This window comes from Suricata suricatta, chromosome 6, assembly GCF_006229205.1.
Source record: "Suricata suricatta isolate VVHF042 chromosome 6, meerkat_22Aug2017_6uvM2_HiC, whole genome shotgun sequence".
Lineage (NCBI taxonomy): Eukaryota > Metazoa > Chordata > Mammalia > Carnivora > Herpestidae > Suricata > Suricata suricatta.
Window position 1 is genome coordinate 12,090,945 of NC_043705.1, and position 26,936 is coordinate 12,117,880.

At 52.6% G+C, this 26,936-nt stretch overlaps 1 protein-coding gene across 1 annotated transcript in view; it reads right to left on the reverse strand.

Annotated features, from left to right (window-relative positions):
- COL23A1 (collagen type XXIII alpha 1 chain) overlaps positions 1-26,936 on the reverse strand; it is a 301,907-nt gene that overhangs the window by 117,390 nt on the left and 157,581 nt on the right. The gene's annotated exons all lie outside the window — the stretch shown is intronic.

Below are 26,936 nucleotides of genomic sequence, written 5' to 3' on the forward strand. Positions count from 1 at the left end.
CCCCCCCCCCCCCCCCCGCCCCCCAGTTCCCAGCCTCAGGTTGGAAGGGGAACCTTGTTCTACAGACTGGTCCTGACCCCACACTGCCTCCCACAGAACCCCCCAAATGAGACCATTGATTAGAAGGTGCTTTGTGAATCGTAATGAACTATACATGCATCCGACTCTTTAGGGGATAGAAGATTCCTTATTTGGGTTTTGTTTTGTTTTGTCTTGTTTTTGGCCAAAGCCTTTCTGGCCACTGAGGAAACACAGCAAGGCCCTTTGGGAGCAGGGGCAAGCTGACAGGTCACATGTTGCCCAGAGTCAACGCAGTTGAAGACCATCCCCCGTGGATGGGACTGTGACCCTGGGTCACAGGGGACTTTGCTGGGGGAAGCGCAGCACGGGCACCGATGTGTGACCCGGCAGTGGGGAGCGGACACTCTCCCATGGCTGCGGAAGGACGTAGCAGTCTTGGATTTCCAGGGCCTGAGCTATTTTTGTGCAGCTTTCTCTTTTCTGTTTGCTTTTGTGTTTCCTTCTTATTTTCCTTCTTTTCTCCAAAAGGGGAAATGACACTGCCACCCACAGCATCTGATCCCAAGTTCCAAGTTTTGATTTTGCAATTGCAGTTGATTTCATTCATTATTCATTATTTTTAATGTAATGTATTAAGAAAAAAAATATTTTTTACACGGAAACATTTTTTCCAGGAGTTTGAAAACCAGGAGTGAATGGAAAGTGACATTTGAGTCAGGCCTTCAAGGAGGTGCTGGGGAGGGTGCCGGCCCTGGACGTGGGGGTGGGGCTGGAGGGGCAGCACACAGGCCCAGGTCTTTGGCGAGTCCGGGGATGAGCCCCCGCGCGAGGGAGGAATCACCAAGACAGGACTCAAGGCTGCACACGCAGGGCTGTGCTCCCCACCTGTCCCCGAATGTCCTGCTAACGACAAAACTTAAGTGCGTGAGGCAGGGGAAAGCCTTGAAGGGGTGGGTATGGAGGGTGGCATGGGAGGGTGGGGGAGCTGGGGCGCCGGCCCGTTAGGGGGAGAGGCAGGGCAGAGAGAGCACATCCAGAAGGCTCATTCCAGGGTGTGACTGCTAGGACACAGGTCAAGGTCACCTTAGAGTCGTGATTCCTCGATTGGAAATAAATCAGAGCTCCGACCTCCCTGGCCCACAGTCACAGAAGTGGCCCCGGGCTCCGACCCCTTCTGGTCCTCGCTCATCAACTAGACGATCTGAGCTGCCAACGCCTGCTGTCAGGAAAGAATTAGAAAGTGGCCTTGACGGAGCCCTTCAGCTGGAAGGGGAGGACAGTAGGCTGGCGGCCAAGTCTGCTGAGCACTTAGCGGGTGGAGGCTCCGAGAGCCACAGTGGGGCTCCCAGCTCACCCCTTCTCCACCCTCCACCCGGAAGCTGTGAGGGCACACAGCAGGCTCTCCTGACTGCCTAGACAGGCACAGGGAAGAGCCTCTTACTGGCAGATTAAAACCTAAAGGGGCGGGGCGCCTGGGTGGTTCAGTTGGTTAAGTAGACTTCAGCTCAGGGAGCCAATTTTTTTTCTTAATACATTACATTAAAAATAATGAATAATGAATGAAATCAACTGCAATTGCGATTGGTTAAGTCAACTTCAGCTCAGGTCATGATCTCACAGTCCGTGGGTTCGAGCCCCACGCCGGGCTCTGAGCTGACAGTTCAGAGCCTGGTGCCTGTTTAGGATTCTGTCTCCTTTTCTCTCTGCCCCTCCCCCATTCACTCTCACACATGTTCTCTCTCTCTGTCTCTCAAAAATGAATAAATGTTAAAAAAAAAAAAAACCCCAAACAAATCTAAAGGGACATGTGAAAGGGGTGCCTGATTAATAATGACCCGGAAAGTCCCTTGCATGGTCCAGTACGGCCAGTGGTCATGAGTATTACATTTGGGTATTACAGATATTATGGGTATTATGTTTCTCGGAGTCTGGCACTACCCCAAGGATGTACTGGCCTGAATTTCTCTGACTGATCGGGCATGTTCCCTCCCCTGAATTCAGGGGCTTCCCAAGGACAGTACGGTCTTGACCTGAGTCTGACCTATGCAGAGACGCCTAATTTGGGGACCCCTGTGACCCTGGAGTCTTCCTGAAGAAGCTGGTTTCAGCACAGTGCTGGTGGAGCTGAGCTTTCTAAGCTGGGAGGCTGAGGCCCAGAGAGGCTGGCTGGTCTGCCCAAGGCCACACAGTGGGCATGGGCAGAGCCACAGTTCAAGATGTTTGGGGCAACTGCCCGGGCTCCCGATTAGAGACACCCACATGGCCTAGAGGGAAAGTTGGGTTTTTAGGGTGGGAATGAAAAGCTCAAAAAAAAAAAGTCAACTTCCAGGGTTTTTTGTTTGTTTCAAAATCAGTTCCTTTGAAAACTCTATGCAGCTCTAGAGTATATACCGGAACGATGGGAAGAGGCTAAAGCTGGAGACCCCGCCTAGTCCTGCTTCCCCCTCAAGTGCAGGGGATGAATATGGGGCCAGGGCACATGACCCAGAGGAGGTGGGGAGCTGGCGGGGATTCTCCACTGGTGGCCAGAGTCCAGAAGCCCGTGGGGACCCAGTGATGAAGGTCAGCGGGGGAGTGGCTGGGCCGGCGGAATGCATCCTGGGGTCCCACTGAGCCTAATGGGTGCTGTGCTCCCCCCAAGGTGTCAGTACATTCTAAGCCCCCTTCACTCCCAGGAAGCCTGAAACGAGGCCTTGAAGCCGAGAGGGGAGTGTTCTGGAAGAGTGAGCCCTGCCCCAGGAGTACAGAGGGAGAAGCCCAGTGCGCCCCGGGGGCTGGGACCTGTCTCTACCGCTCCAGCGCCGCACCCCCCCCCCATCCCAGGCCTCTCAGGCAAGAGGCCCCCGAGGGGGGAAGTCATAACGCTGAACGTCAGCTGTGATTCAGGGCAGCCTGGAAGTAAAGTGATTCCAGCTGGCAACCAGGGACGGCAAGGGGTGTGCAGCGGGAAGGGGGAAGCGGGGAACACGCGAGCGCAGACCTGGGGGGCGAGAGTCCTCACCGATGGCTGGCCTCGGCCTCTGGCCGCTCCTGAAAGACGGACAGGAGCCGGGAGGGTCTTGGTCAAGTCTGAGTGGTTCTCAAACTTGACGTGCATCTGAATTACCTGGCAGACCTGTTAACACACACAGGGCTGCCCCCTCCACCTTCCCCCCTTTGGATCTGGGTGGACCTCAAAAATACGCATTTCTAATTTCTGGAGGCTTCCCCGGAGCTGCTGCTGGTGGCATGGGGATCCCACTTGTAGAACTGCTGCTCTAAGCTGAACGCTTCACTCCAGTCCTGCCTCGCTCCTGCCCCACCTGGGTCAGACTGGACCCCACCCAGGAAACAGGACAACTCTGAAGGAGGGAGGGCTGAGGCCAGCTTTTTCCTCAGGCCGGCCCCTCCCCTTCCGACCCTTCAGGCCCAAGACTCCACCCAGGCTGTTGGCTACCTCATCCCCGGGGGCCTCTGTCAGCCCCACAAGACTGTCCCATGGTTTCCTGGGCGGGCGGGCTGGGGAGGACACTCATCCCCAGTCAGCTGTCCCGTGTGGCCCGGGACTTTGTGTGGAAACCTGGTCCCTCACATTGAAGGCAGACTGCTATCTCCGTAACGCCTGGGTGAGGGTGGTGGCCACTGAACCCGCTCCTGATTTCTGAGGAAGGATCTGGTAGGATTTTCAATGCCCCCCAGTTGGCCTTCAGGGTAGAGCCTGAGGTTGGGTGAGTGTGACTTGGAAGCAATACACCATCTGTTTAGAAGCGTTAGAGACATCAGGACCAACCTCATTTCCATCCTGACTGTGGTGAAGAATGTGAGCACCACTCCTCAGTCATGTGACTTTGGACAACTTACTCCCTTTGTGCCTCAGTCTTCCCGTCTGTACAATGGACGTCATTACAGAACCTACCTCATAGGGTTCCCTGAGAGAAAAATAAGATCATCTGAGTAACCCACTAAATGCTCACTAAACATATTATTTAAAAAATAAGCCAAGAACACGGGGAGCCTGGCTGGCTCAGTCATAAGAGCACGCGACTCTTGGTCTTGGGTCGTGAGTTCAAGTCCCATGTGGGGTGTAGCAATTACTCAAATAAAACTTAAAAAAAAAAAAAAGCCAAGAACAAAGCCTTGCAGAGGAGCGTTCCCACAGGCACCAGTCACAATAGCCACGAAGGTCCCTCAACTGATGAACGGATAAACAAAATGTGGTCTGGCCATTCGCTGGAATCTTATTCGGCCAGAAGAAGAGTGACGTGCTGATTCTCTGCTACGGTGTGCGTGAACCTCTGCGACATTATGCCGAGTGAAAGGACACAGACACAAAGGGTCACATCCTGAATGGATCCATTTATAACAAAACTTCCAGAATCTGTAAAGCCACAGGGATGGAAAGTGGGTTTAGTGGTTGTCAGGGGCTGGGGAGTCACCACCAAAGGGTGCTGGGTTTCCCTTTAGGGCGATGACTAAGTTCTGCAACCAGTTGTTGGTGATGGTTACACAACGCTGTGACTGTACTAAGTGCCACCGAATCACAGACTTTACAGTGTCCCCGGGCAGATCTCCCCTCTCCATGGACGCTGCTCCTCTCCTAGGGGCAGTGATTGTGAAATAAGGCCGACCGAGAAGGCATGTTTATGAAACGACATGTCAGGGGCGCCTGGGTGGCTCAGTCGGTTAAGCACCCGAGTCTCGGTTTCGGCTCAGGTCATGATCTCATGGTTTGTGAGTTCAAGCCCTGCCCGTAAAGGCTCCACACTGTCCAGAGCCTGCTTGGGATTCTCTCTCTCTCTCTCTGCCCCTCCCCTGCTCATGCTGTCTCTCTCTCCTCTAAATAAAAGAAAATTAATGGGGCGCCTGGGTGGCTCAGTTGGTTAAGCATCCGGCTTAGGCTCAGGTGGTGATCTCACGGTTGTGAGTTCGAGCTCTGCATCAGGCTCTGTGCTGACAGCCCAGAGCCTGGAGCCTGCTTTGGATCCTGTGTCTCCTTTTCTCTCTGACCCTCCCCTGCTCGTGCTGTCTCTCTCTCTCAAAATAAATAAAAAACATTAAAAAAAAAAAAGGGAAATAGCAGGTGTGTCGAAAGCAGTGTCAGCCCAGACACCACAAACACGCCAAGCTGGTGATGGTGAATCTAGAGTTGGCCACGCAGCCTGCCTACAGACTCGGCCCCCTCACTGCCCCTACCTGGACTGCCTGTTTTCTCATAAAACAGGTTTCACAAGGTGCTGGCTCCCCGGGCTTGATGTGAGACCAAAGCCTCAGGAAATCCCAGAGATGTTCATCCAGGTCATAAACAAGGCCACGGCTTTTCAAAGGCTGGCTTCTCCTCCATGAGTTCCCCAGAGGCCACAGTGTTATGGAGGCCACATGGACGGCTTTGAGTGACGTCCTCCCCGGGGGCCTGAGTGACCCGGGCCAGGGAAACAGGTGGCCCACAAGCAGTGACCCCTCAGCCAGGCACCTGTTGCTTTTTTTTAATTAAGAATTTTTTTTAACATTTATTTATTAAAATTTTTTTAATGTTTATTTTGTTAGAGAGAGAGAAACAGAGTGCAAGCAAGGGAGGGGCAGAGAGAGGGAGACACAGAATTCTAAACAGGCTTTAGGATCTGAGCTGTCAGCTCAGAGTCCGACGCAGGGCTCGAACCCACGAATCGTGAGATCAAGGCCTGAGCCCAAGTCAGACGCTTAACTGCTCAACTTATTGAGCCACCCAGGTGCCCCTAATGTTTATTTATTTTTGAGAGAGAGGGAGAGAGAGAGAGAGGAAACAGAGGATACAGAGCAGGCTGGGTGCTGACAGCAGAAAGCCCGATACGGGGCTCAAACTCACACACTATGACATCATGACCTGAGGGAAAGTTGGATGCCTAACCCTCTGAGCCACGCAAGTGACCCTCGGTTGGGCACCTTCATCTCCCTCCCCTCCCCTGAGTTGATTCTATATCCACCCTGGGAGGTTGGGGTTTGCAGAAAGAGGAAACGAGGCTCAGGGGTTGGGAGGCAGGCCTGGATTCGCTCTTGGGGGTGCTGGTGTCGGCGTCGTGGGACCCCCGAGACCCCCCCGAGTGGGTGCTTCTGGGGGGTGTGCAGTGAGGGCGCCCCCTGTGCCCAGACCTGTGCGCCACACATCCTGGCACAGCCTGGGGTGTGGAGTCCCCAGAGAGAGCCCCTAACAGAAAGCCTGATAGAATCTGCTTGGAAGAGGCCGCTAGAGAGGCTTGCATTCCTGAGGTGTGCGGGCCACATTCCCTACCCCCATTAGCACCAAGCCTACTGGGGGCCCCCCACCCCCGGTCGGGGGGGGGCACACTCCCTGAAGCCTGAGCACTTATGATTCAGGCAGGACCTCTGTGGTGGCCCACTGGTAGCTGGACTTGTGCCCACAGCCTGGAACAGAAGTAGGGGAGGTGGGGTGGGGGCGGGGCCTCCAGGAGATCTTCCCAGCAGGGGCCCTGGTGCACCCTCAGTCATGTGGAGTGAGGGTCTACCCAGGAACACACGTTTCCTTTCAAGGTCTTCTCCTGAGGGGGCAAAGCTGGGAGGTGGGGGGGGGGGGGGAAGCTCCGCACTTCTGATGCTTCCTTCCCCTGGGGCGAGAATATTCCAGGTCTTGGTGACTTGCGGGGGCAGGAGGTTCAGGGAGGAAAACAGGACCCCTCTCCCCATCAGCCCTCATCCGTCCACATAACGCCCACACAGCCTCCACGTAAGCACCCTGGGGGTCTGAGCCCCACCCCCCTAGACTCTCTGGGCTCCAGGAGTCTTGTCCACTTCTGAGCTGGGGGGGTGGGCATGGGCACATTCTCCCTTCCCTCCTGGGAGCAGGGTGGGCCCCCCTGGAAATGTCCATGTGAGAAGTTTCTCTCGGCTCTCCCTCTGAAACTGCCCATGGGTGGGTGGTTTGCAACCGCAGACTCTCTCCAAACGGTCTGCCCCAGCTTCTCGGTTTGGGGTTGACACCAGTGTCCACAGACTGACCTGACGCAGGAGACGCTGAACCCAAAGTGGCCACTCCCGGAGGCAAGGGCCAGGCGCAGCCATGCCCACCTTCAAAGCATCAACCATAAACCCGATAAACCCAGGACCAAGGAATCAGAGTTCCCACACCGGCCACCAAAGTTCTCAAGAGACTCATTCAGCCTGTATTAACATGGAATGCATAGAAGATTCTACCAACTTCCCCTACACTCGTGATAAACCTGACATTTCTTAGAAATTTTAAATATTTTTTTAATGTTCATTTTTGGGAGAGAGAGAGAGAAACAGAGCATGAGCAGGGGAGGGGCAGAGGTGGGGGGAGACACAGAATCCAAGGCAGGCTCCAGGCTCTGAGCTATTAGCACAGAGCCTGATGCGGGGCTCGAACTCGCAAACCGTTCCTTTGACTCCTGACCTCTCTCCTCCCTGCCGACTGCTCACGGCCTCAGCAACTCGGCTCCTCAGGGTGGCCCCTGGGATGCTGACCTCCGCGGAGAGATGCCGCACTCCTGGAAGTCATTTTGCTTTCAGGATGTTCCTCACGAGAAGCAGTTTGTCAGGGTTTTGTTTAGATGCCAGCATCATGCTCATGACTTGGAACAGCCCCCTCCCACCTGCCCGGGCCCGGTGTGCCTCCCGCTTGTCCCACGGGCCCCCTCCCTGCATGGCCTTGCCCTGCTGCCCAGGCGTGCTCTCTCAGCCCACGGAGTGCTGGAGCCACACACTGGGGTGACCCCCCACCCCGTGCCACCTCCTGGGGACCCTCCGAGCCCACCGCTACAGAACGTGGCCGCGCAAACATCCCAGTGAGTGACGCAGAACCCAGTTGTTTTTCCGTGTCTTCGTTCATCTGCTGAAGAGACACCAGAGAGTGTCCCCTGCGGCCAGGCTGCCTGGGGGCCAGGGGTACAAAGATGAAACATGGCTACTGCCTGAGTTCTAACGAGAGGCAGATCGCAGGAGAAGGCGGGCTCAGGAGGCCCTTTTAGGTCAGAACAGTGGGGCCCAAGGGCACTTGGTGGCTCAGGGCACCATCTTATGGTTCATGAGTTCAAGCCCCGCATCAGGCTCTGTGCTGACAGCACAGAGCCTAGTTGGGATATTCTCTCTCTTTCTCTCAAAATATAAATGAATAAACAAACATTAAAAAAAAAAAAAAAAAGAACAGTGAGGCCCAGAAAAAGGCCTTTGAATTTCATGGTATCAAATCAACCCAGGTTCATTGGAACTAAATCTTGAAAACAGAGACCAAAATAAACTCATTCTGACAATTTTGTCTTGTCATTTCACAACGTTTACAGGGCGCCTGGGTGGCTCAGTCCAGTGAGCATCCGATTCTCAGTCTCAACTCAGGTCTTGATCTCAGGGAAGTTCGAGCCCCGGGCTGGGCTCCATGCTGGGCATGAAGCCTACTTAAAAACAAACAAAAAGGAAAAAATGTTTAAATTATAATTTCAACTCTGGGAGAATTTTTTTTAATGAAAAGGGATAGGTTTTGGTTAAATTTTACCAATAAATTTATATGAAAGCACAGCAAGGTGCTTTTTTAAAAATGTTTATTTATTTTAGACAGAGAGAGACAACACGAGTGGGGTGAGGCAGAGAGGAGACACAGAATCTGAAGCAGGCTCCAGGCTCTGAGCTGTCAGCACAGAGCCTGATGCGGGACTCGAACCCCTGAACTGTGAGATCACGACCTGAGCTGAAATCGGACGCTTAGCCACCTGAACCACCCAGGTGCCCCAAGGCTCTGCGTTTCTTAGCAAAGCACTCCGGATGGTGGGACAAGCCGGCACGAGTGTAGACCCACCAGGGTGGAGTAGGGCTCCTGCAGTGTACCCCAGCACCGTGAAGGGACTTAACTGGGTTCATTTCCTGGGGCTGCTAGAATAAATGGTCACAAACTTGGGGGCTTAAAACAACATAAATTTATTCTCTTTATGGTCCTGGAAGGCAGAGCTCCAGAATGGGGAGGCTCTGGGGCCGAACCCATTCCTCTCCCAGCTTCTGGCAGCCACCTGCATCTGGCTGGCGGCCACATCACGCCAGTCTCTGCTCATCGTCACGTCACCTTCTCCCCGCTGACCTCCTGCCTCCCTCTCAGAAGGCCCCTTGCCATTACTTCGGGTCCACCTGGGTAATCTAGAATAATCTATGCTTGATCTAATCACACCCGCAAAGGCCCTTCTGTCATAGACATTAGTCTCCCAGGGCCACGACAAAGTGCCACAAACTGGGTGACTTTAAACAGCAGACGTTGATTTTCTGTTCTGGAGGCCAGAGGTCGACAATCAAGGTGTTGGCAGGGCCATGGCCCCTCTAAAAGCTCTAGGGAAGAACCCTTCCCCACCTCTCTGTGGCTTCTGGTGTGAGCCAGCCACCCCGCCGTTCCTCCGCTTGGAACTGAATCACTCCAGTTTCTGCCTCTCTTCACATGGCTCTCTCCCTGTACGTGTGTTTGTGTGGGTCTCTTTCTCCTTATAAGGACACCAGCCGTGGGGGATTTAGCGCCCACCCCGATCCGGTATGACCTCATCTTTACTGATGGCACCTGCAAAGGCCCTTTCCAAATAAGGGCACGGTCTGCGGTTTGGGGTGGATGTGAGTTTTGGAGACTCTGTCCACCCCAGTGCATCACGGTGAGCAAAATATTCATGGAGCCCGGGGATTAGGGGGGTCATTGTTAGCCTGCCGCATTAATCCTCGCGACGATTAGGTGAGGCAGGTGGTGCAGTTTTCTGCACTTCATAGGCAAGAAAACCAAGGCCCAGAGTGGAGAATGGACTTGTCTGAGATCACACAGCCGGCGAGGACCAGAGCGGGACTGGAAGCCTGGTTCTTCCCTTCCCTTCCCTCCCCTCCCCTCCCCTTCCCTTCCCTCCTCTCCCCTCCCCTTCCCTTCTTCCTTCCCTTCTTTCATCTTTCCTTCCTTCTTCCTTCCTTTTCTTCCTTCCTTCCTTTCTTTTTAATATTTATTGAGAGAGAGAGAGAGAGAGAGAGAGAGAGAGCGCGCGCGTGAGCGAGCGAGCATGTTTTTGTGAGACCAGAGGAGGAACAGAGGGAGAGAGAGAGAGAATCCCAAACAGGCTCCTCTGTGCTGTCAGTATAGAGCCCGACACGGGGCTCGATCTCATGAACTGCAAGAGCATGACCTGAGCCAAAATCAAGGGTCTGATGCTTAACCGACTGAGCCACCCAGGCGTTCTGACGCTCAGCCGTGTGCCATCAGCACCTGGCACAACTGCAACCTGACGTGGTGCCCAGACCGAGCACTTCCGTGCATCATCTGATTCAATTTCTACAAACAGGGGTCCACATTATCAGCCTCATTTTACAGATGAGGACACTGAGGTTCAGCGGTCCCCACAGACTTGCCCAGTAAATGGCCAGGCCGGCCAGGTCTTAAACTCTGGCCCTCAGTGGTCCTGCCAGCCTGGTCATGGGTTGCAGGAGCTCTGCGTCCCCTTCCTGGACACCGTGTGCCCAGCTGACCGAGCCTCAGGGCAGGCTGTGTCCCAGAGAGCCTCCACCCAGGGGACAGGTGGCCCCGAGGCATGCCAGCTTTGACGTTGGCTCAGTGCACGCTGGGGAAGCCCCAGATGCTCAGCTGTCCTGCGCCTTTGAAGTCCATGCCAAGCAGCTCTGGGCAGGTGCCTGCAGTGCTGGCCGGCGAGGGAGCCAGCCTGGTGGGGTTGTGTGGGGGGAGCCCCGGGGCAGCTGCCCACGACTTCAGCTCGCCCTTGCCCGAGGCCTGGGGGCTTGCGATGCCAGCAGCCCTTGCTACTGTCAGCTTGTAACCTCGGGGAGTCATTTCATCTCCCTGGGCCTCAGTTTCCCCTTTCGTAGCCTGAGAGGGTAAAGCTGCTCACGGCCTCCCTGATGAGATGGGCAACAGGAACCCGGGAGCTGAGAGCTCTGAGCAAGAAACACGAGTTCCGCCTTCTTTCCTGTTTCTTCAGAGATGTGAGCCTTCAGACCACGTGGTCCTCTGAACAGCCGGACGCCGCGTGCAGGCCGGAACACCAGGCTTTGGGAGGGAGTTAGCTTCTGGGAGCAGAACGCTAACCCGCCCTGTAGATGCAGGTTTATGAGATGGAGATCTCCGGGAGTGAGCTGGCAGAGGGTGCGTGGAGGCTTTCCTGGTTGGAAAGACACAGAGCGGAGAGCAGTTTCTCTCTGAGCCCTGGGGTGGCATGGGGCATGGGGTGAGCCCTGAGGTGGCATGGGGCACGGGGCCTGCCCTCCAGAAGCCCCAAGACCCACAGGACAGAGGGATGTGGGCCGATAATGAGTGAGGGCTCAGCTTCGGGGTCCTTGCCTCCAGCAGGCACATCGGGTGCCCTTTCTCCCTTCTCCCCTGAAGGTGCCTTTCTCCTCCCTCTGAAGCTTTCACTCCAGTGTCAGGGGTCTGGCTGCCCTGCTCACCTCCTGCCTCAGGACAAGGGTGGGCAGCCTGGTGGCGGCCCCTCCCGCTCATCGGCGCCCTGGGGACAGCGGTAGGAAAGAAGGAAGAGAGTCTTGACTGACAGCCGTCATGCATCTGTGCTCGCCCCACATGACCCGATGGGTGCCAGGATATCTTTTGAGCCCAGTGTTTTGTGCGCATTCAATAGAATCATGTGAGGATACACCGCGTGGGGTTAGGAGACCTGGGCGTGATCTTTTCTCTGCCCTGCGCCCACCAGGCCCCTTAGGCTCTTGTCTCTGCAAAACACAGCCGCCCAGCAGTCAGCGACAAGCATCCTGCGAGACTGTGGGGGGCAGGGCACCGGGAATGCTCCTAACGATGGAGGGGCAGCGTGCTCAGGCTCCCTGACTCCCCAGAGTGCTTTTCACGTGCCCTGATCGTTGCTGGCACACTCCTACCTTACGTGTTTGTTTCCTTGCCTGGTGTGGACGCACTGTTGGGTCTTGCTCTTTCAAGAAGCCTTATTATCTTTTTAAAAAAACTTTTATTTATTTTTGACAGAGAAAGAGAGAGAAACAGTGTGAGCAGGGGAAGGGGAGAGAGAGAGGGAGACACAGGATCCAACGCAGGCTCCAGGCTCCGAGCTGTCAGCACAGAGACCGGTATAGGGCTCAAATCCACAGACAGTGAGATCATGACCTGAGCCAAAGTCGGATGCTTAACCGGCTGAGCCACCCAGATGCCCGAGGGGCCTTGTCTTCTAATGCAGCATCTTCTTGGCAAAAAGCTACTCTGTGGCCGTGACCCATCCTGGGCGGTGTTTACAGGCAAAGGCAGGTGGTGGTGGGAGGCCGGTCAGAGCTGGGGGTCCCCAGCACAAAGCTGTCCTGAGCAGGGCTGGGCTTCTTCTTGGCTGGCTGTGCGATGGCCGTGTGGCCCCATGTGGCCCCGTTCCGTCTGCACCCACTGGCCCGGGGCCGCCATGCTCATCAGCAGCTCCTCCGTGCAGCGGATTGTCAGCCTGTGTATCGCCGTTGACCTTGGACGCCTAGATTTGGAGCATACGAGGCCACATGCTTTGGGCACAGCTGGGCTTCCGTTTGCCAAATTGATAGTGTGTTAGTTTTTGACACTGAAGATCTCTTAGCACCACTGTTTTCCCAAAGCTTGCCACGTCGTCGCGGTCATCCTCTTACCAGATGAGTGATCTGGCTCCAGGGACAGGCGGCAGGGGTGGGCGACCTGCCCGCCCGATCCCAGGGGACTGAGGGCTCAGATTCTCAGCAGGCGGTTTGGCTCCTCTTCACTTGTTCCAGGCCAGCCAGGAGGGCCCCGCGCCTCCAGGAGCGTCGGCTCTGCTCGTTGGCCTGTGCCCCCCACCCCTGCAGCCTTGGAGCCCAGGAAGAGGGCAGACAGCTTGTCGCTTCCACTCCTTTGTGCTTCTGCCGCTATTAAAGACCCCTCCTGGTCTTTTTTTTTTTTTTTTAAGTTTACTTATTTTGAGAGAAAGCGCACATGTGAGCAAGCGGGCTGGGAGCAGAGAGAGAGAATCCTCAGCAGGCTCTGCACTGTGAGCGTGGAGCCGGACATGGGGCTCAAACCCACAAACCGTGAGATCAGGACCTGAGCCGAAATCAGGAGTGGGAAACTTAACCGACAGAGCCCCCCAGGCACTCCCAAGACTCCTCATGTCCTGAGAGTTAATCCCTGGTGGTGTGTGTCTGTGAATAAGGCTGTTTGGGGTCTGTGTGTTTTAAGAGGTGTCCCATAGATTACAGTGTCTAATATTTTTTTTAATTTTTTAATGTTTATTTATTTTTGAGATAGAGACAGAGCGTGAGCAGGGAAGGGGCAGATAGAGAGTGAGATGCAGAATCCGAAGCAGGCTCCAGGCTCTGAGCTGTCAGCACAGAGCCTGACGCAGGGCTCAAACTCACGATCTGTGAGATCATGACCTGAACCGAAGTTGACGCTTAACCAACGGAGCCACCCAGGCGCCCCCCCAATTCACCCATTTCAAGTGCACACTTAGGTGGTTTTTACTATATTCACAGAGCTGCGAATTCATCACAATCACCTTTGGAACAATTTGTCACTCCCAAAAGGAGTGTTAGGAGTCACTATGTTAGGAGTCACTCACCCTCCAGCCCCTGGCAGCCACTCATCTACCTCCTGTCTCTATAGATCTCCCTGTTCTGCACTTTCCTGTGCATGCGATCGTGCACTATGTCGTCTTCTGTGACTGGCTCCTTTCATGTCACAGAACACGGTCAGGGTCCATTCATGTGGAAGTGTGAATCCTTATCCCGTCCCCTTGGGTTGCCGCGTAATGTGCTGTGGTATGCATATCCCACGTGCCATTTATCCTCGTATCAGCAGATAGACATCCAGATTATTCCTTCTTTTTGGCTGTTGTGAAATTTTGCACGCCCATTTGTGCACAAGTGTCTGTGTGGCCGTGGGTTTCTCCTTTCTCCTGGGTAAAGGCCCGCGAGTAGAATTACTGGGTCGTATCACAGTCCGTGTTTAGCCATCTGAGACGCCGCACCATTTTATGTTCCCACGAAGCAGTAGATGGTGGGTCCCAATTTTCCCACATCTCGCCAACATTTATTACTATCTGCCGTTTTCATTCTGGCCATCCTAGACCTTATGAAGTGGTACCTCACTGAGGCTTTTGATTTGCAGTTCCCAGATGGCTGACAATGTTGAATGTCTTCTCGTGTGTTTATGTTATCTATTTGTGTGTCTTCTTTGGAGAAATGTCTATTCAAATTCTCTGCCTGTGTTTTCTTTTAAGATTTCAGTTACTTTTTTTTAATGTTTATTTATTTTTGAGAGAGAGAGAGAGAGACAGAGTGCAAGCAGGGGAGGGACAGAGAGAGGGAGACACAGAATCTGAAACAGGCTCCAGGCTCTGAGCTGTCAGCACAGAGCCTGACATGGGGGTCGAACTTACAAATGCTGAGATCATGACCTGAGCTGAAGTCTGACATTCAACTGACAGAGCCACCCAGGTGCCCCTAGAGATTTTATTTTTAAAGGGGCACCTGGGTGGCTCTGTCAGTTAAGCGTCCTACTTCAGCTCAAGTCATGATCTCAGGGTTCATGAATTCGAGCCCCGCATCTGGCCCTGTGCTGACAGCTCAGAGCCTGGAGCCTGCTTCAGATTCTGTGTCGTGCTCTCTCTCTGCCCCTCCTCCACTTGCACTCTGTCTCTTTCTCTCAAAAATAAATAAACTTAAAAAAAAAAAGATTTTATTTTTAAGGAAACTTGACACCCAACATGGGACTTGAACCACAACCCTGAGATCAAGAGTCACATGATTCACCAACTGAGCCAGCCAGGCACTCTCTTCTATTTCTTAATTCATCTGATTGTGTTTTTATTGTTGAGTTGTGAAAGTTCTTTATATACTCCGGATACACATCAGTGCGTTGCCTTTTCACTTTATTGATGGTGTCGTTCAGAGCACAAAAGTTGTGTCTCATTTTAATTTTGATGAAATCCCGTATAACCATTCCCCCGCTTTGGTCGCTTGTGTTTTTGGGGTCATATCTAAGAAGCATTGCCTAATCGAGGGTCACAAAGACTTACACCTGTTTCCTTTTCACTCTTATCTTTCGGCCTTTGGCCAGCTCTGAGTTAGTTTTGTGGATACGGTGTGAGGTGGGGGTCCAGTTGTCCCAGACACATTTGTTGAAAAGACTGTGCCCTCCCCCATTGGACTGTTTGGGCATTCCTGTCACAACCATAGGGTTTCTGAGCCTTCCGGAGCACAGGACGGCAGCCACCAAGACATGGTGGCCTGGGGTGCACATAGCATCGGGAGACCTTGCAGGGCCCTCTATTGACTTGCCTATGTACTTTGGGGGTGCGTTTGGGACATAGGGTGGGTATCTGGGCTGGAAGACCCTTGGGAGGGCAGCTGGTTAGAATGGAAGGTATCAACGGTCCCTTTCCGTGGATACACCTTTGTGCCTGCGAAGGAAATGCCGGGGGCCAGGGAAGGCTGCACCGGGCCTGAGGGGCACACACAGGTCACCTGCTGCAGAGTGGCATGCCTCACTGCTCCTCACTGCCCTACCCAAACTGGTCGTAGCTAAAATGACTGCATGTGCTACCGTATTAGGACAGTCCCAATTTATGCGTATTCTTCCTCTCTTCAAATACCTTGGTTTGGGGATAAATTATGGAGTCGCCTGGCCATGGAGCAAGGATCAGGAGGAGAATGTCCGTGGGTCTCCCAAATGTGTAGTTGGAGTCCAAGGCCACCCTTTGCACTGAACTCACACTTCAAAGTTAAAGCCTCCACAGATGCCGGCTGGGTCCCACAAAGCCACCGTGAGCACAGCTATTGGCGGGACTCACACCTCCATGGGCTCCCGTGGCCAAGAAGCCTTCTGTGGAGCCTGTGGGATTAGCCTAGATGGAGAGCTTACCGGTGTCCTGGCCCGGGCAGCCTCAGTCTACCTCAGAAAGGGTCCGGAGCGCCAGCCGTGGCTGCCCCGTCCATGCCACCTGTGTATGCCCGTCCCACAGCCTCAAGAAGCTCATGACATGCGGCTTCTGACCACTAAACGAGGAATAAAATGCCCCTGGGGGCGCCTGGGGTGGCTCCGTCCATTAAGCACCTGACTCCTGAGTTCGGCTCAGATCATGATCTCAGTTTGTGAGTTTGAGCCCTACATGGGGCTCTGTCAGTACGATGTGCACTCTCTCTCTCTCTCAAAAAAACTATGAATTAAAAATTTAAAAAAAAAAACACCTTTGGATGAACCACCCCAAAAAAGACGGTAAAAGCACACAGGAGGGAATACTGTGTTTTTGCTTTTTTCCCACTAAGCCAACTCTTATTTTCATTTAGTTTTCTTAGTGTATTTGTAATTAAAAAAATTTTTTTTAAGTTTATTTATTCACTCTGAGAAAGCGCAAGCAACTGGGAGAGGAGCAGAGAGAGGGGGGAGAGAGAATCCCAAGCAGGCTCTGCACTGTCAGAGCAAACCCCAACGCGGGGCTCGAACTCATGAACCATGAGATCATGACCTGAGCCAAAGTCAAATGCTTAACCAACTGAGCCACCCAGATGCCTCTTATTTTTTATTTTTGTAAAATGATCCCCACGCCCTAGATGGGGCTCAAACTCACAACCCTGAGATCAAGAATCACATGCTCCACCACCTCAGCCAACCAGGTGCTCCCTTAGTGTATTTTTTAAGTTGGGATATAATTGACATATAGCATAATGTTAATTGTCGGTGTATATAGAATGGTTGGGTATATATTGCAAAATGATTGCCACAGTAAATCTAGTTAACATACATCACCACACAGAGTTTAAATTTTTTTTCTTTTTGTAAGAACTTTTAAGAGAGAGAGAGAGAGAGAGAGAGCACACTCTTGAGTGGGGGAGGGGTGGAAGAAAAGAGGGAGCGAGAGAGAGATACCACAAACTGTGTGATCATGACCTGAGCTGAAATCCAGAGTTGGACGCCTAACCGACTGAGCCACCCGGGTGCCCCATCTTCTCATAAGAACGTTTAAGGTCTGCTCTCTTAGCAACTTTCAAATACACACTGCAACGTTGTCAATTCCAATCACCACACTATACATTACATCCCCAGGACTTAGTTATCTTCACGGAAGTTTGGGCCTTTTGATCCTCGTCACCCATTTCACCCGCCCCCTCCCACTCCCCAGATAAGGTTGCAAATAAGAGAGAACCAACGTAAGCAGTGCCAGCAGGTGCCCTCTGGGGGGAGGATGAGAATGTGCGGCCCCGCGGGTGGTGGGCATCAGCTCCTGAGAGCCGTGTGAATGTCTGATCATCTGAGTGAAGGCTGAAGGTTTTATAAAGCTCATCCTTTAAGTGCAAACCAAAGAATCAGGTGACTAAATGCAAAGGTTGCCTTAGGCTCTCATGATGTAACTGTCACACTGGAGGAGACCGTAGGAAAGTCCTCGTGCAGAAGGGGAGCAGGAGGGCTTCCCAGAGGGGGTGACCTGGAAGCTGTGTTTCGAGGAGGTGGAGGAAGAAGGAAGGAACTTCCAGGCAGCGGGAACTCTGTAAAGCATGTACTGAGGCAGTGCAGTGGGGGGAGGGTAAGGTGAGGCCAGGTTATGCAGGCTTCAATTGTTTTGATAAGAAATATGAATTTTAGGGGCACCTGGGTGGCTCAGCTGGTTAAGCATCTGACTTCAGCTCAGGTCATGATCTCCCAGCTTGTGAGTTTGAGCCCCACGCCAGGCTCTGTGCTGACAGCCAGAGCCTGGAGCCTGATTCAGATTCTGTATCCCTCTCTCACTCTGCCCCTCACCCACTCATGCTCTGTCTCTCTCTCTCTCTAAGAATAAATAAAACTTAAAAAAAAAAATGAATTTTAGCTTTTGGTTAGTGATTCCCAAATCAGTCTCCCTGGAACAGATTCATGAGATGCTCCTGGGACAAAGGGTTCCACAGTTAGGGAGATCTCACAGGCAACTTCTCCCCAGATCTCCACCTTGGATAGTTACAAAATGTATTAACATACTAAAGGCCCTGAGAAGTCCTGTAGCAAACATCTTTTTGACTAATTAATTAGAGTTTCCATCAAACCATCCTGTAGCCTTCTTCATGTTCCAGGGATGCATAGCTCAGGCAGTAGGGAACATCTGCAGGTTTCAGGGCAAGAGAGTGACAGGGTCAGATGCCCATGATGTGATGGAGGCAGGGAGATGTGACTGGTCACTGGCCAAGTCAGAGAATCCGTCTCAGTAGCTACCAGGATGTCTGGGAAGGACTCAGCAAAATCACTAGATGGGGAAGGAATTGATCACAGAAGTCAGGGAGACAAATAAGAAGACAGCGGGCTGCCTCAGGGCTCTGCTGATGAGCCTTCCTCCTCTCCATGCTGTCATGATCCCTAGGAAGGTCTTCTTCCTGCCCACCTGTGTTTACATTTGGTAAGAGCAGGCCCTGTGTCCCCTCCAAGGCTCCAGAGGACCCCAGCTTCCCACAGAGCACAGCTTGCCTTTTGTCACCTTTCAAGAAGAGGGACAACAGATTAAAGCCAATACATCCCCAGACTACCCTGGCCCCTGAATTCTTAAGCAGAGAGGAGGACTGGGTCTCCCACGAGATTATCAAAACTAGCACTAAAACCACTTTTTTTTTTTAAGTTTATTTACTTTGAGAGAGACAGAGACAGAGTGAGCAGGGGAGGGGCAGAGAGAGGGAGAGAGAGAAAGAATCCCAAGCAGGCTGCGCGCTGTCAGCACAGAACTTGACACAGGACTCGAACTCATGCACCGTCAGATCATGATCTGAGTTGAAACCAAAAGTCGGAGACTTGACTGACTGAGCCACCAGGTGCCCCAATACTTCTCACATCCAATCGGACCTGCTGGCTGGCAGAAGGCTTACGTTTCAGGCATCTCTGAATCATCATCTGTAACACACGCGAGACTCCGGGGCAGAGAAGTGCATTTCCAGCTGTAACTTATGGAGACTCTCACAGGCCGGCCTCACGGGAAATCCAGGCAGAAAATGAGTTTGGTGGAAAGGCGCGCAGTACAGGTGCAGGTGCGGGCAGGCCCAGGGGGACAGAGGGGCTTTCTGCATTGTTCTGCGTCCACTGACTGTTTTCTGTCAATGCCGCTGTAGCTGCAAAGTCTCCCGAGAAGACCTCGCAGGCAGATGGCTTACAGCTCAGTACCTTCCATCCTTTTTCCTACAAGGCCACCAGGGGCCCTACAGACCCTCTTCCTGGCCTGGGTGTGGCAGCCCGGAGAGGGGCACTCAGGTGGGAGGCCACGGTCCCACACTGCCAGTGGGGAGAACTCAGACTCACTCCCTCATCCATCCATTCATTCATTCATTTATGCACTCGTCCTGTGTTTATTGCGTCTGCTGTGTGGACTGAACTTTGTATTTGTGTTGGGGGTAAGAGATGAACAGGTGTGGGGCGCCTGGCTGGCTCAATCGGTTAAACATCTGACTTCAGCTCAGGTCATGATCTCATGGTCCGTGAGTTTGAGCCCCGCATCGGGCTCTCTGCTCTCAGCACAGAGCCCACTTCAGATCTTCTGTCTCCCACTCTCTCTGCCCCTCCCCAGCTCGTGCTCTCTCTGTGTCAAAAATAAATTTTAAAAATTTTGTATAGAAGATAAACAGTCGTGAGCCTCCTGGAGCTCTTGGCCCAGGAAGGGAGGCTGATAAGTAAACCCTACCGTGCACTGAGATGCAGCTGGGAAGGTTGTGGGCAGGAGGCAGAACAGGGCTGAGGCTAGAGCTGAGATTTTAGGGGAGAAGTAGGAATGGGGGGTGGGCACTTCCAGGCAGGGGGTGATCCTGGGGAAAAACCGCTGTGCAAATGCATGGAGGCCTGATGGAGCACAGTGCCTTAGGAGCTGGGAGTGGTTTGGTTTGACCAGAGCCTGACATTGGGAGAGCGTGGGGAAGGAGATGAGGCGGAGAGGTGGGGAGTCCCGGGCCCACAGGGTGGGGGGCCTGATCGCTACGCTAGCGGGTGTAGCTTTTCTTCAGGTGACTGTGCCTGGCAAGCCACGGGAGGTCCTTGGACAGGGTCATGGGGAGCCTGCAGCTCCAAGATGGATAAAACAAGAAAGAGGGACCTGAGTGACGTCAGCTCCGGGGAGGGGGAAGAGAAGCCTCCACATTGAGAGGAGGAAGTGGGATGTGGAAGGGGTGGACCGCCAGAGCCCCTGGGCCAAGATGAGCTCCAGAAGTGAAGTCTAGGGGCAGGACTGAGGTCTGCCATATGGACATATACTGCACCCACTATAATAGTAAACTAATGGAAGCCGCGTAAATGTCTGAGGATGAGGGAGAATGGCCAAGTAAATCACAGGGCAGAGTAGGGACACGGGAGACACCAAAGCAGCCTGTGTCACTCGCAGCCAAATGGAGTGTGAGTCTCGCCATCTCACAGGGACCCCCCTCCCGCCCAGGAACAGAGGCACGGCCCCTCCCCGTCCTGGAGCCCACAGTTTGCTCTCTGGGTTTCCCGATGGGACAGGGGTGGGAGGTGAAGGGGCCTCCCTGCCCTGCTGATGCTTCCCTCCCATGGGGGGCTGGGCACCCCAGGTCCAGGTGACCTGCAGGGACAGGAAGTTCAAGGGGGAGAACAGGACCCCTCCCCCCCCTTATCAGACCTTATGCCTCCACATGCGCCCGCACAGCCTCCATGTCAGCAGGCTGGAAGCAAATGTCCAAAAATGGAAATATTTGGCTAGGTCGGTGGGATGGTGGGTGGGTCTTAGTCCTAAAACGTCCTGAAAATAATATATTGCCTTTTTAATAATAATATTGTAAAACACCCCACACGCCACATACACAAAACACCCTGGTTTCGTAGAGTGTAGTATTCTGTGGCGGCCACACAAACTTCCATCCTGCCTGCTGTCGTTAACGCAGCCACCAACTGGTAAACTGTGCGGGAAAAGGGAAAGACAGAGACAGAGAACTTGAGGATATTAATTAACCACTGGATCCAGCCCTCCCTGAAGGTAGCCCAGCCGGGGGGGGGGGGGGGGGGGGGCTTTAAGTGTCCTCAGCCAAACACCCTCCCTTTTTTGTAGAAGCCAGTTGCTCTATTGCAACTTAACTGACCTCTTTAGCTGATCTCTGGACACATGGCTGGGAGTGGCCGGCCACAGGCTGAAGGCAACGGCCCACCCTGAGAGGGACGCCCTGAAAATGGAACCGTGTCCCTGGGGCTCAGACAACCTCGTTCAAGGGTTGGGGGCAGGGTAAGGAAACATGCAAACAAAAGGAAAAACCAGAGCTGTTTTAAAACCAGAGCATCAAGGGGCGCCTGGGTGGCTCAGTCGGTTAAGCCTCTGACTTCGGCTCAGGTCAGATCCGTTTGTGGGTTCAGGGTTCGAGCCCCGCGTCAGGCTCCGTGCTGACAGCTAGCTCAGAGCCTGGAGCCTGCTTCCAGTTCTGTGTCTCCTTCTCTCTCTGCCCCTCCCCTTCTCATGCTCTATGTATCAAAAATAAATAAAACATTAAAAAAATTAAAGAAAAAAACCAGAGCATCAAAAGGAGGCAGACGTGAAGGGTTGCTGAGCAAAGATACTTAACTAAAAAATGGCCTCAGAAGGTGTGGAGGCGTCGGGTCCACCAGAGTTCAGCTGGCCTCCAAAGGAAAAACCTACTGACATGATTTTTACCAAAATCACAGTAAGGAGACCGCACTGTTCTCTCCTTTGGCTCACTGGTGTCGGTGTCCACCCCCACGGCCATCCCCAGGGTCCCAGGGAACACGGGTTCCTAGGGGCTCTGCCCTGTGCCCAGGTGGAGTTAATTAATATTTGTGGGCTAAATGCATGAACTGAAAGAAGAGTCGGAACCCAGCCAGAACGCCTTTTTAAAATCTAATTTTAAATTCGCAGGGAGTAAAATCCTTTCTTTTTGGTGTCCAGTTCTCTCTGCGCCAATGAATCGTCACGTGACCACCCTGACAATCAGAGGTACAAACAGTTCTTCATACCCCAGTTCCCTAGACCTACCTACCGACAACACATCCTTAGTCCCGGTTAATTACTGGTTCATTCTGTCTCTTTAGTTTTTCATTATTTTTTGTTTGTTTTTAAAAAAAATTTATTTTTTTTTTTGAGAGAGAGAGATCGTGAGCGATCGAGGGGGGGGAGCAGAGAGAGAGAAGGAGACAGAGGATCTGAAGCAGGCTTTGCACGGACAGAAGAGAGCCCAATGTGGGGCTCGAACCCATGAGCCATGAGATCATGATCTGAGCCCAAATTGGAGGCTTAACCGAGCCACCCAGGGGCCCCATCTGTTTCTTTAGTTTAAAATATACGTAACATGAGTGTCTCAGTCGGGTTAGGCATCCAACTCTTGATTTCAACTCAGGTCATGATCTCATGGTTTGTGAGTTTGAGCCCCACATTGGGCTCTGCACTGACAGCACAGAGCCTGCTTGGGATTTTCGCTCTCATTCTCTCTGCCCTTCCCTGGCTCATGCTTTCTCTCTTTCTTTCTGTCAAATAAAAATAAATAAACATTAAAATATACATAGCATCAAATGTATTTTAACGGTTTTTAACTGTTACAATTCAATGGCATTAAGCATATGCACAATGCTAGGAAACCATCGCCATGATCTATTTCCAGGACTTTTTCATCATCCTGAACAGAAACTTTGTACCTGGTAAATCATAACTCCCCGTCTTCATCCTCCCCAGCCCCTGAGAACCACCATTCTACTTCCTGCCTCTATGAATCTGACAACTCTAGGTACCTAGTGGAATCATATGGTATTTGTCTCTTGTGTCTGGCTTGTTTTTAACATAATATCCTAAAGCTCACCCACCCATCCACATCCTCAATGAAACTGTCAGAATTTCATTCCTTTTTAAGGCTGAATAATATTCCATTGTGTGCCTGCACCACATGCTGTGTATCCACTCCTCCACGGGCGGAAATTGGGGTTGTTTGCACCTTTTAGTTATTGTGAACGCAGCTTCTCTGAATGTGAATGTACATATGCCTGTCTGACTTCCTGTTTTCACATACTGTCTCTACCGTTTTGCCTTTTACATAAATGCAAGCATACAGCATGCAGGGTGATTGTTTTTTCCAGCCTGACTTTTTTTTAGTGTTTATTTTGTTTGTTCAATTTTTTTTAGCTACTTCTTTTTTTAAATGTTTTATTTATTTTTGAGAGACAGACAGTGAGAGCAGGGGAGGGTCAGAAAGAGAGGGAGACGCAGAATCCAAAGACAGGCTCTAGGCTCTGAGCTGTCAGCACAGAGTCTGATGCGGGGCTCGAACCCACAAACCGTGAGATCATGACCTGAGCTGAAGCCAGATGCCCCACCTTCATCTTCTATAAACCCATAAACAGGGTGCCTGGGCGGCTCAGTCGGTTAAGCATCTGACTTTGGCTCAGGTCACGATCTCGCGGTTTGTGAGTCTGAGCCCCATGTCAGGCTCTGTGCTGACAGCTCAGAGCCTGGAGCCTGCTTCCGATTCTGTGTCTCGTTCTCTCTCTGCCCCTCCCCCACTTGTGCTCTGTCTCTCAAGAGTAAATTAAAAAAAATGTGAACCCATAAACTACCCATTAATTGCTAGATCTAAATCATAGAATGAATTTAATGGTAAGAAATGAGTGAGGAAGTGAATGGAAATACAATTTACTGAGGTATTCTACAAGTCAGACACCCATAAAATCGTTACTGTGCGCCAGATGGGCTCCCTAGAGCTTCCCAAGCATCACCTCATCTAATCCTTCTGGTATTCCCGGTTTACTCAAGTGGTCACTTAGACACAAAGGGAAACAACCCGACCAAGGTCACTGGGCGTATCGTGGCTGAGCCAGCCGCGAACCAGGGTTCCGATCGGCCACGTCTGTGCCTCCCTCACACACAGGTGGGTCCTAACAAATGCGACTTCTCCTTCCTCCCCTTGGAGAGTTTAACTGTCTCAATTGCTGCAGCACCCCCTTGAGGGCAGGGTTATTCTTCCCATTTTAGAGATCATGTCCCTTCAGCCAGTGAGAGGCACAGGATCCAACTCCCTCCTGGGCAAACCACTGCTTTTGGGCAAAAGGCCTGCGAACGGGTCTGTCCCCCAGGGGCGAAGGCAGAGACCTGAGACCCAGACCCAGCACTCCGCCGGCCTCCGGAGGCTCGGAGCCCCGAGGGGTCTGTCTAGCTCCGGTCCGGGACGCCTGGCGAACGTGCAGCCAGGGTGGGGAGCCACCGCCCTCTGCACCAGCTCTGCCCAACATCTGCAACGCTTTCCGAGGCAACGCGAGGCCAAGGGGAAGAGAAGAACAGATGCCTCTGTGAAGACCCCAGGATTCGAAGGCACCTTCTAGCCCCCCAAGACAGCGGTGGGGCTACCACCACGGCTTCGAAATCACAGGCTCGCCCCACTCCTCACAATGAAAGCCTCCAAAGAACAAGAGATTTTTCTAAGGGGAAGTCCAAAGGGTCTTTCCTTGCCTTCGGCGGGATTCCTGGAAACAGACAGGCAAAGGAGAGAGAGGCTCAGGTCAGGGTCTCACGCAGCCCAAGGCTCCCCGTGGCCCTCGGCTTTCCCTGCCTCCATTCATGGGGTCAACGCAGCCAGACCCTATGGCAGCCATTCACTGAGAGCCTACTGTGTGCCAGGCAGGGCCTGCCTCCAATGCGGGGCTTCCCTCCCCACATCGCCCATCGGGGACCATGCTCACCAGAAGCAGTGGCTATGCTACTGGGCGTGGGGGCCTGAGGTGCTTGGGAATGACCATCACCGTCATCATTCATTCATTCATCCATTCATTCAGCAGCAAGGGACCACAGCTCAGAAAGGGACACAGAGGTGGATGCAGTGCGGCCAGCGGGCAGAGGCGGGCACGAGCCATGTGGGGGCATTAGGAAGAGGCACCAGAAGTGGCACAGCACACTTTATGGTAGAAGGGACTCTGGAGCTCCCTCTGCAAGATGGAGGAGTTTGCCAGAAAGGAAAGGCAGTCCGCGTGGCACAAACAGCGTACACAAAGGCACCGAGGTGTGAAATCACACAGAACGTCTGGGGGAGATGCAGGTGGGAGAATGGGGAGAGGAAGGAGCATGAGATGAGCCCAGACCAGCCCCTCCATTGGCTCCTGTGACCCCCACTCCCACTGCATACAGCAAGCACTCAATAAATCACACGATGGAGCAGAGACAAGTGGTGCTGCAGGGACCCAAAGATCACTGATAACCAGACCCCTGCTTCCAACATCTCTCAGAGGCACAGCTGCCCATGTGGTACCAAAGATGGCGGGGTCCTGGGGCTCCCACGCAGACTTGGGGCCACACCCGGGGGCACTCCCCAGGGGACTCTCCCTCTCTACTCAGAACACCAGTATGAGAACCAGGTGCCTGCGCTGCTGACCTTGATTTTGCTCTAATATAGAAAAGAAATCATTCACAAAGCTTGGTCCTTGTACTTCTTTTGAGACCACAGTGCCAACGGTGCCCCCACACCAGGGTGCCTCGGTCACGGGGGTCCCTCCCCAGCACCAGAAGCTCGTGTGACCTGCAGAGCGTGCAGTTGGGAGTTTGCTCTGGGAACGAGGTCAGCGAGTCTGCTGCCGGGCCACCTGCACCCGGACGTTTCTGCTGCTTGGCTCTTAGTCAACACATTCCCCTTCCTCTCAGGCCGGTTTAAGCGGTTGTTTCGAGACTTCTCCTTAATTTTTATTTTAGTTCATTGATTTATTGGAGAGAGATAGAGACAGTGGGAGTAGGGGAAGGGCAGAGAGAGGGGGAGAGAGAGTCCTAAGCAGGCTCTGTGCTGTCAGCGCAGATCCGGACGTGGGGCTCCATCTCACCAGCTGTGAGATCATGTCCTGAACTGAAACCAAGAGTTGGATGCTCAACCTGCTGAGCCGCCCAGGCGCCCCTGAGATTTCTCCTTCATATAGCTCTGTTCCTGATTGGAGGATTCTCTTAATGTACTATGACTCCATTTTTGGATTTTCTTTTTGACCCATTAGTTATTCAGGAGACTGTTCTTAAATCTCCGGCGGCAAGGTTTTTCTGTGTTTAAGTGCTTTTGTTATTCATGCCTCGCTCGTGACATTGTGGGCAGGGGGACAACAGAATAGGTAGGTCCTCTTCCCTACATTATTAAAACACATTATTCCAACGTGCTATCACACGCCTCGTGCTGAAATGCTGAAAGCACCCCCATTAAAGTCAGGAACCAGATGAGGATGCACCACCACCAGCACCGTGACGGAACGGTTTTCTGGACGGCTGGCCACAAGAAAGGAGGCAATGCTAATGTTGGGATGGAGTGTGAGAAATATAATTAGTAACATCTGATATGATTTGATACCTCCAATCCATGAGAATAAACTACAAATCACCAGAAATAATGAGCAAATATACTAAAGTGGATGGATGTGAATGGAGTGTATAAAAATGAATGGCATTCCTGGGGGCGCCTGGGTGGCTCAGTTGGTTAAGTGTCTGAGTCTGGCGCAGGTCATAGTCTCAGTTAGTGGGTTTGAGCCCCGCGTTGGGCTCTGTGCTGACAGTTCAGAGCCTGGAGCCTGCCTTGGATTCTGTGTGTCTCTCTTTGTCCCTCCCCTGCTTGCACTCTGTCTCTCTCTTTCAAAAAAAAAAAAAATGAATGGCATGCCAATACACAAAGAATAGCCAGTTAGGAAGGCATAATAAAAGTAGCATTCAATTTGCAATCACTACAAAAAAGGCACTCATCATCAGGGAAATACAAATCAAAACCACAATGAGGTACCACACCTGTCAGAATAACTAACATTAACGACTCAGGAAACAACAAATGTTGGCGAGGATGCGGAGAAAGAGGATCTCTCTTGCACCACTGGTGGGAATGCAAACTGCTGCAGCCACTCTGGAAAACGGTGTGGAGGTTCCTCAAAAAACAAAAAATAGAACTACCCTACGACCCAGCAATTGTGTACTACTAGGTATTTATCCAAAGGATATAGGAATGCTGTTTTGAAGGGGCACAGGCACCCCAATGTTTATAGAAGCGCTATTGACAATAGCCAACGT